Here is an 8,142-nt window from a genome sequence, read left to right as displayed (position 1 = left end):
CACACCAGACTTTTATGAAGACATATTTTAAACCCCACTGAAGGACAAAAAAGAAGGTATGAGCAAATTTATGTTTTTGAATGTGATGATTTAATTTTGTAAAGATGTCAATACTGCTGAAATGGAAATAAAAATCCCTGCTGGAATTTTAGGTAAACTAAAAAATATCATTTGAAATGTATATGAAAAAAAGAGAAATATATAAATAGCAAAGTAATTTTGAAATACAGAGTAATGGGGGGATCTGTGTACCTCACAGTGAGAGTAATACAAAGTCACGTTAGTAAAAGCTGCGTGGATTGCTGTAGGAGCACACGGATGGATCGATATAGTGAAACAGCACTCAGAAATGGACCTGTGGGCATACAGGAGACCTGGCATTTAATAAAGATGGCCACTGCACAATCAATAGAGAAAGGACAGGTTTTTAAAGGCTGGGGCTGAGAGACTTGCTCATTTTATGGAGGAAGAAAATGAAGCTGGAGCCTTAATTTTGTCATATCAAATGTGGGCTTCAAGTGGATTAAACACTCAAATGTGAAAGGTAAAGTTATAGAGCTAATAAAAGAAATGGCAGCTATGTTCACAAAGACACAATAAGCAACTAAGAGACTGCACTCAGAACATGCAAGGAATTCCTGTAGGTCGAGAAGAAAAGCACGGGACCCTACAGAAAATAAGAAAATGACCTGCGTGGGCAGCCCCAGAGGGGCCTCCCTGGGAAGGAAGCAGACATGTGGAATTAGCTCCTCACGAGTGAGGGGACATGTGCAGCAGTCGATGGGAAAACACGCTACCGCCAGATGGGCAACAAGAAAAGCAGCAAGGTGGTATGCGAAGTGGGGCCCGGTGGGGCTCCCCAGAGCACCTGGCGGCCCAGCGAGGGGAGGCAGCCCCACCCGCGTGTCAGTTTCCCGCCTCATGGTGGCAGCATCTGTGAGGGTGTCCTGGGGTGTCCTGGGTTGTGTTGGGTGCCACCACCATTTTGGGGTGATGGTGTCATTTGAGGGGGTGCTGCTGCACAGAGCTTCCTTCTTTCTCCATCCAGCTGGGGCTAGGCCAGTGGGTCGGCCTCATCCTGGTCTTTTGCTGCCGTCCTTCTGCCACCAGGTGAGGCTCCATCTACGGGCTGAAGGTGGTCTCCATCACCAGTCATGGCCCGAGGGCTAGACCATGGGAAGTCACACCTGAAAGGTCAGGACGCAGCCCCCAGCCTGCAGTCACAGCTCCAAGCCGCTGCTACAGGAGGAGGGGAGAGCGTGTGTGGGAGACGATGGGCGATGTGTGGTCACACAGGCTGTGAGGCAGTAGACGGCAGTGAGAATCCACAACCGGAGTGACAAAATGTGTAAATCTTACAAACAGGCTATTAGGACAAAGGACACAGCCCAACACTGTTTATGCAAATTTAAAGCATCTACACAAAACAAAACTGCCCATTTTAAGCGAACACACACTCCAACACAAAGAGCAGCCTGGAGGGGACACTTCCGTGGGGTGGGGACACGGGGAGCAGGACACAAGGACAAACGGCACCTGATGCGGTCCTGCGGGGGTCGGGCGGGGCCCCCACGCCTCCCTGCACTGAGGTCAAAGAGCGGAAATTGGCAGAGGTGGATGGGTGTCTGGAACCAGAGGGTTTTAACCAATCTCAACTGTGCCACTGGGAAATAGGCCACTGAGCGTCCTCTCCTTCCTGGGCCATCGCTGGGACCCCGCTCACAGCGACCAGCGGCCCCGCCCCTTCACAGCGGATCACATCCGCGGGACGGAAGCACATGATGTTTTTATGTGTCACATTTTGAAAACACTGGAAAGAAGGCTCCTCAAGTGACTGAAAAAAGTTATGTTATGTTTGGATGCCTTGGAGAAAACATCACTTCAGAGATGAAAATAGGAATGAAAGAGGGCAGAGAACACAGCGGCCACCCACCCATTCTCCCTGACATTTCTGCGAGCAGGTGCTGACACAGTGCAGGGGGACTTAGGGAATGCATTCACATGCCCTCCCTGGTGACAGGGCTGCCATGTAACCACAGCACGCTGAGACCCTGGCCACACACAAGACGGTGTTTTCCTGCCTCAGTGCATTTAGACATGGGTCACTTAGAACTTGAAGCCAGTTTTACGCCTCTGCAACAAGATTTGGGGAGATCAGAAGATGGTATGTCTGTTCTCCCGGAACCTCCTCTAGGGTAACTAAACCGTTAGCCAAAGTAACACTGTAGCTTAGACTAGCTTTGCATTTCACCCTGAAAGTAAGAAAGCAGTTTACAGAGGCCTCTAAGGGTAACTGCAAAAATGGCTATTTGTTCAGTGTTCCTAGCCTTCCTGAGTAAGCATGAAGTCACTTTTATGCTTTGACCCCCTCAAAGTCAAGAACAGGGAATGACCAAATGTAGGCGCCCTGCTCATTTGCAGAATGTTCTCCAGCCAATTGGGACAGGTAAGCCCTGTGGCAGTGACACCGCAGTGGGTGAAGGTCACCCCTCTCTGCAGTTGGGAGCCAGCTCCGGTTCATTTGAGCCCTTCCCAAAAAAGGATTCAGATTGGCAAGCCTCCCTCCAGAGGACTGGTGCTAAAGAAGATGGGTCATGGCACCACCGACCGTCCAAGCCGGCCACTTGCCTGCAGCCTGTGGATTGGCCAGCACTGGGCTGTCGAGGCAACAGGGACCATCAAAGTGTGAAAGATGGGCAGCCAGGGCTCCGCAAAGTGGCGCTGACATACCAGGACAGAAGGCACCTCAAAAGGCTGTCGTCCGCCCAAACAACATTCGCAGGGTCAGCCTAAGGCTCTGGGCAAAGCAACTGCTTGAGGTCAGGACTCGGTGATGAGATGTGGCCACACCCCATGGGAGAGCAGGGGCGAGGGAGCCAGGGGACACATCCACTACACGCTTGGGGCAGCCTGGGCTGCTGACCCTGGGCAGGCCGGCACCTGCTCTCATGAATTACCTGGCTTGTCCTGCATGCTTCACAGAAGGACAAGTGGACTGGCTGCCTTGTTCAGAAGAACGCCCAGGGCACTGCAGTAGGTTCTGACAGACAGACCGTGGCCTTCACTTGGTCACTCTTCTCTGCTGGTAGCACTCCAAACTGGGCTGTGAGCTAAGCCCGGCAGACAGTCCTGGGTCCCCTCACTGCCTTGCAACGCAGTGCATAACTGATTTGGGAAAGAACCATGAATGCATGCTAAGAAATCAGGGGGTGCTCAGAACAGCTGCAGGTGAGGACATCACCCCCAGATTTGCACACTGGCCTCAATCTAACCTCTAGTGGCAGGAAATGACAGCGAGGAAACAAATGGACTCATGAGGACATGGGCCAGTCTACAAGACAGCTGACCAGGTCTCTGCAAAGTCGGTGCCGACGAGGCATAAGTGATGCCATGTGTAAACTCTGATTGAATCCTGGTTTCAAAAGGACAACGGGGGAAACTGACTACGGGTGGAATAGCATTGAGACCAGTTGGTGTGACCATTCTCCTCAGGACTGAGACAGTCCTGGCATGTGCCTGCTGTTTGGCATAATTATTACCATGGGCCCCCATGTCACTTCTCCAGCGGCCCTCCCTGGGCCCTGGCTCACCACGGGCAGCACAGAGCAAGGGGCAGGAAAGAACTCTGGGACACCACGCCCACCTCAGCAAGCTGGGGTCGGGGACATCTAAGGCCCAGTGTTGAGGAAACAGGCATGACCACCAGATGCTGCACGACCAGATGGTCAGCCTCGCGTGGGGCCTTGGGAATGCCTCACGAAGGTGTCTCTGGAAGGTCTCACTCCTTCCCTCCTGTCCCGTTACTGAAACATGGTTCCCCGAATCCCCTTTTCAATTGAGTAATAATTTTATGAAAGAACACTGAGTGTGACCTGAGTCAAAATGGCACGTGACACATAAATTCATCTTACTATCAAAAAGAATGAAGATTGAAAACCGGAATGAGCCTCTGCAAGACTGCTATTGATCAAGTTAACAAGTTTCCAACGTGGCCACCTTGGGTGCTGTAATGATCCGGAGGTCCAAATTCCCTCCAGTCACGCTCACTACGGAAGGGAGTTCTCATGAGAAGCAGATCGTCTTCTCGCTGTCCCCAGGCCGTCTGCAGAGCCTGCGTCTAGGGCTGGAGCTCCAGTGAGCCCTGGTCACCAGCACATGGTCACAGCTCTCTGGAGAGCAGCTGTCCTTGGTTTGGCTGCATCTTGGCCTAGCACTTTCTACCCGGTGAGGCTTCTGGCGTCTCCGGACAGAAGACTGTAGCTGTGTGACTTACACTCCCCAAGTCTATCTTTTTCTTACGCTCAGACACCCTAACGCTACAGGCGTGCTCTCAGTGAACCAGACACAGCAGAAGATAATTAAGCCTGCAGAGAATTTTGTGTAGGTATCAGCATATCCAGGACCATCTTGGATCTTGTGACATTTAAAAATCAAATATGAATTTCGTTAGTTTTCTTTTGCCATTTCTCTCAGACTTTAATTTTTACAAAAAGTATAGATTCCATGTTTCAAATTGTGAGTGCTCTGGTACACCATAAACCAGACCACATTGCGTGGCTCACTCTTTCTGTTGTGCAGTTGTCATGTGGTTGTTTGGTTGCCTGCCTGGCTATTTGTGTGGCTGCTTGGTTATGCGGTTGTTTGTTTCATTTTCTGTTTTGTTTTTTTAAATTAAAGTTTATTGGGGTGACAATTGTTAGTAAAGTTACATAGGTTTCGGGTGCACAACTCTGTAATACATCATCTATAGATCACATTGTGTGTTCACCACCCAGAGTCAGTTCTCCTTCCATCACCATATATTTGATCCCCTTTACCATCATCTACAACCTCCCTCCCCCCTTACCCTCTGGTAAACTTTTTTTTGTGTGTGGTTTGTGGTTGTTTCGTCATATGGTTATGTAGTTGGTTGTATGGTTGTTGGGTTGGTTGTATGGTTATGTAGTTTGTTGTATGGTTGTGGGGTTGTTTGGTTGCATGTTGTTTGGTTGTTCCTTTGTTTGTTGGACCCAGTTGCTGAATTCATCATGCTGCTCACTTTTCCCCATATCATCCTCTTGTGCGTAGCATTTTTTCTTGCTTGCTCGTTACCCTCTTTCATCCACTATTTTTCTTCTCCATTCCCTCTCTTTGCCACAGGCAGTCATTCTACCACATATCTTTTTATATGAATACATTCATGTAAAATTTGTTTTGTGTGCATGCATGCTTACTTTATGAAAAGATTTCCATGCACGTCTTACCATGGTTCTCATGCTTCCCTCCAGGTGTGCTGCTTTACCGCTCCATCTATGAGGCTACGTGTCCCTCTAAGTTGTTGCTTCTAACACCCACAGCACATCCTATCACAATCACCCCTCCAGTCCCCAGGCAGCCTCCTGCTTCTAGAACCACAAGCAATGCTGAGGTGATTATGTTTGTCCATATGAAGGCAAAGATCCGCGTGAATACCCCCAGATTATGCATCCACAGGCAGACATTGGGGTCACAGGTGAGGCCTGAATGCGACTTGACCAAAAGCGTTCTTCATTCCTCTCAGATGGGCTGCACGGTTCATCACCCTTGCCAACACACACATGATCCAGCTTTCTAAACCGTCTTCGTTGATTTTTTCTTTTTCCCTCTTCCAAGAGCCTTAGAAAGTTTTGGCTGGCTCTGGGATTTTCCGTCAGCACATTCAGCTTGCTTTCTGAGCTTTGGAAGGTAGGGGTGCTCTCGGGGGTCTGACTGCTGCCCATCCTTGACTCCTGGTTCCCATCTCACTCTGGTCCACAGGACCCGATAAGCCCCTCCCTCCCTCCACAGGACCCGTGTTGAATCCTAGGCCTGTACTTACGCACCTACTCACTCATTGCTATGTGCCCAACACCAGGCTGCAGTACTGAGGACAACACACTCCTTGGCCCTGTGAAGTGTGCGGAGATCTGCAAGCAGACACGATGGGAAACACCACACACAAGCAGCTAGACTGCTGGGTGACAAGGCCTAGTTCATGGGCTGTCAGAGCCCGTGAACTGGCTGGGAACCCCAGGGGTGTGAAGGGAAAGCGGCCCATCAAGGCGCAGCAGGAAGAGAATGGGGCACTCCTGACACCCTGCTCTAAGCGGGCGAGTTCTGCTCAGCTGTGCCTGGCCCCATCCAGGGAACCTGTGCTGTATCTTCCCTGGAGATTCCAGCTCCATCTTTGCTGGGTCAGAAAGGTACAGTGACTGGGTCACAGAGCCGGGAACAGGGCTGGGGGCAGAAAGCATACTGACTCTCAGAGATCCTCCTTCTAGCTGCAGTCACCTTCATCTTGCTTTTAGAGACCTGGTCAGTCTTGCTAAATCCTGAGCATCTGTGTCAGCCTGTTCAGCCTGCTGTGACAGAACAGCGCAGACCAGCGGCTTACAAAAGACGTTTAGTTCTCACAGCTCCGCAGGCTGGAAGCGCAGATCAGGTGAGAGCCAGGTGTCCCAGTGAGGGCGCTCTTCCTGGTTCATAGAGAGCATCTTTTCATTGTGTCCTCACATGCGGGACGGGGTGGGGGGCCCTCTGGGGACTTTCCTTCTAAGGGCACGAGTCCCATCACAGGGGTCCCACCCTCTGACCTAGTCACCTCCCACAGGCCCCGCCTCCTGACACCACACAATGGGGGTTAGGGTTCAACATGTGAATCTGGGGGACACAGACGGAAATGGGCTTTTCTTCTCAGTGAACTGTATTGGTTCTTCTTTTTCTGAACCAACAGACAAGGACTTGATTTTTTAGATCTAGGTGATTTTAGCTGCCAAAAGCAGGGTGCCTTTGCCGCATTCTCATCATGTGAGTCGTGAGTTTACGCCTTTAAAAACCTCCCGATGTGTTTATTGGGACTCAGAAAAGAGGGCATAGCATTTGATGCACCGTCTTTACGCGGTGTCAGCACTGTTTCTGTTTCTTCCACATCTGTTTCCGCCATCTTGGTATTTCCACACAGGGCACTGGCCACCCACCTGGTGCTCAGGTGCTTCACACTCTTGTGTTCTCATCACGACTGAATCCCAGACTCAAAGATTGCTGACTTATTCCCAGTGAGAGCAAAATGGACTGTGGCTGCTCTGGGGACCCTGGATGAAGGGAGGGCATCTGGTCTGCAATTGTCTGCGTTCAGACCCAGTGCCGACACTCGGCCCTCGGTGGCCTCCTCTGTGCTGACAGCGGCTGCCTGTGCTCAGGTTCCCGTAGAAAGAGGCTTGGGAGTGCTCGCACACAGCACACACGACGCCCCCTCCACGCAGGACCTGAGATCTATACCTCGGCTCCGCGGAAAGAATCTCTCCGTCAAAAACGTGGGCAAGTAGGACACTGTGGGACCTCTTCTTGAGGGGCCTGCGGAGGTGTCTCCTGGACCCATTTGGGTTGGCTGGGCCAGAGAGTGGGCAGATGTGACACTGGGATGCAGCATTTGGTTTTCTCCCAGTTCCTGACAGATTCCCAAGCCTTTGGAATCTCATGATACGTGCCGTTTCAAATGCTACTGACGTGATTCTTGGAGGCTGGAGCCACCCAAGATCAGAGCGTTGGAACAGTCAGCCCCACGGCCTAACCTCACCATGGCCAGGGGCTTAACCAATCATGCCTGTGTAATGGAACCGCCATGCAAACCCTCACCAAAGGGGATCCAAGAGCTTCTGGCATCCACTTTGCATCACAGGACAGGACTACCCCGAAGCGTTAAGACTAAATGCTGGCTGAGGACGGTCACTCCTCGTCCCCATGTTGGCCAGCAGGAGGGTGACGCATGACATGATGAAGACAGAGGACCCACTCGCACCCGCACGGCAGACCGTCCACACCTCATTCAGGTTTGCAACTGAGCTGTTCAAGGTCTGTGTGTTTTACACAATAAGGCCCATGGCCAACCAGTCAAATGGGTAATTCCCTTCCTCCCAACTGTTGTGAACGTGATCAGTCTCACTGAGAAGTTGGAGGGACAGAGCATCTGCCCTCGGCCGATGTTTTCCTGTCTTTCTGGAACTTTCTGTGTGTACAGACATCACATTTGTTCGTCCCCAATCAGTTGAGAAACTGCAACGATCCTTAAATTAAGCTTCATGCTGAGATCTTCCAGAGTGCAACTCCTGGGACAAGGACCCCTCCACACGTCCTCAGTGAGTCCCA

This window comes from Rhinolophus sinicus, chromosome 16 (assembly GCF_057876585.1).
Source record: "Rhinolophus sinicus isolate RSI-liver-muscle chromosome 16, RSI-T2T, whole genome shotgun sequence".
Classification (NCBI taxonomy): Eukaryota; Metazoa; Chordata; class Mammalia; order Chiroptera; family Rhinolophidae; genus Rhinolophus; species Rhinolophus sinicus.
Note: the sequence above shows the minus strand (reverse complement) of the source record.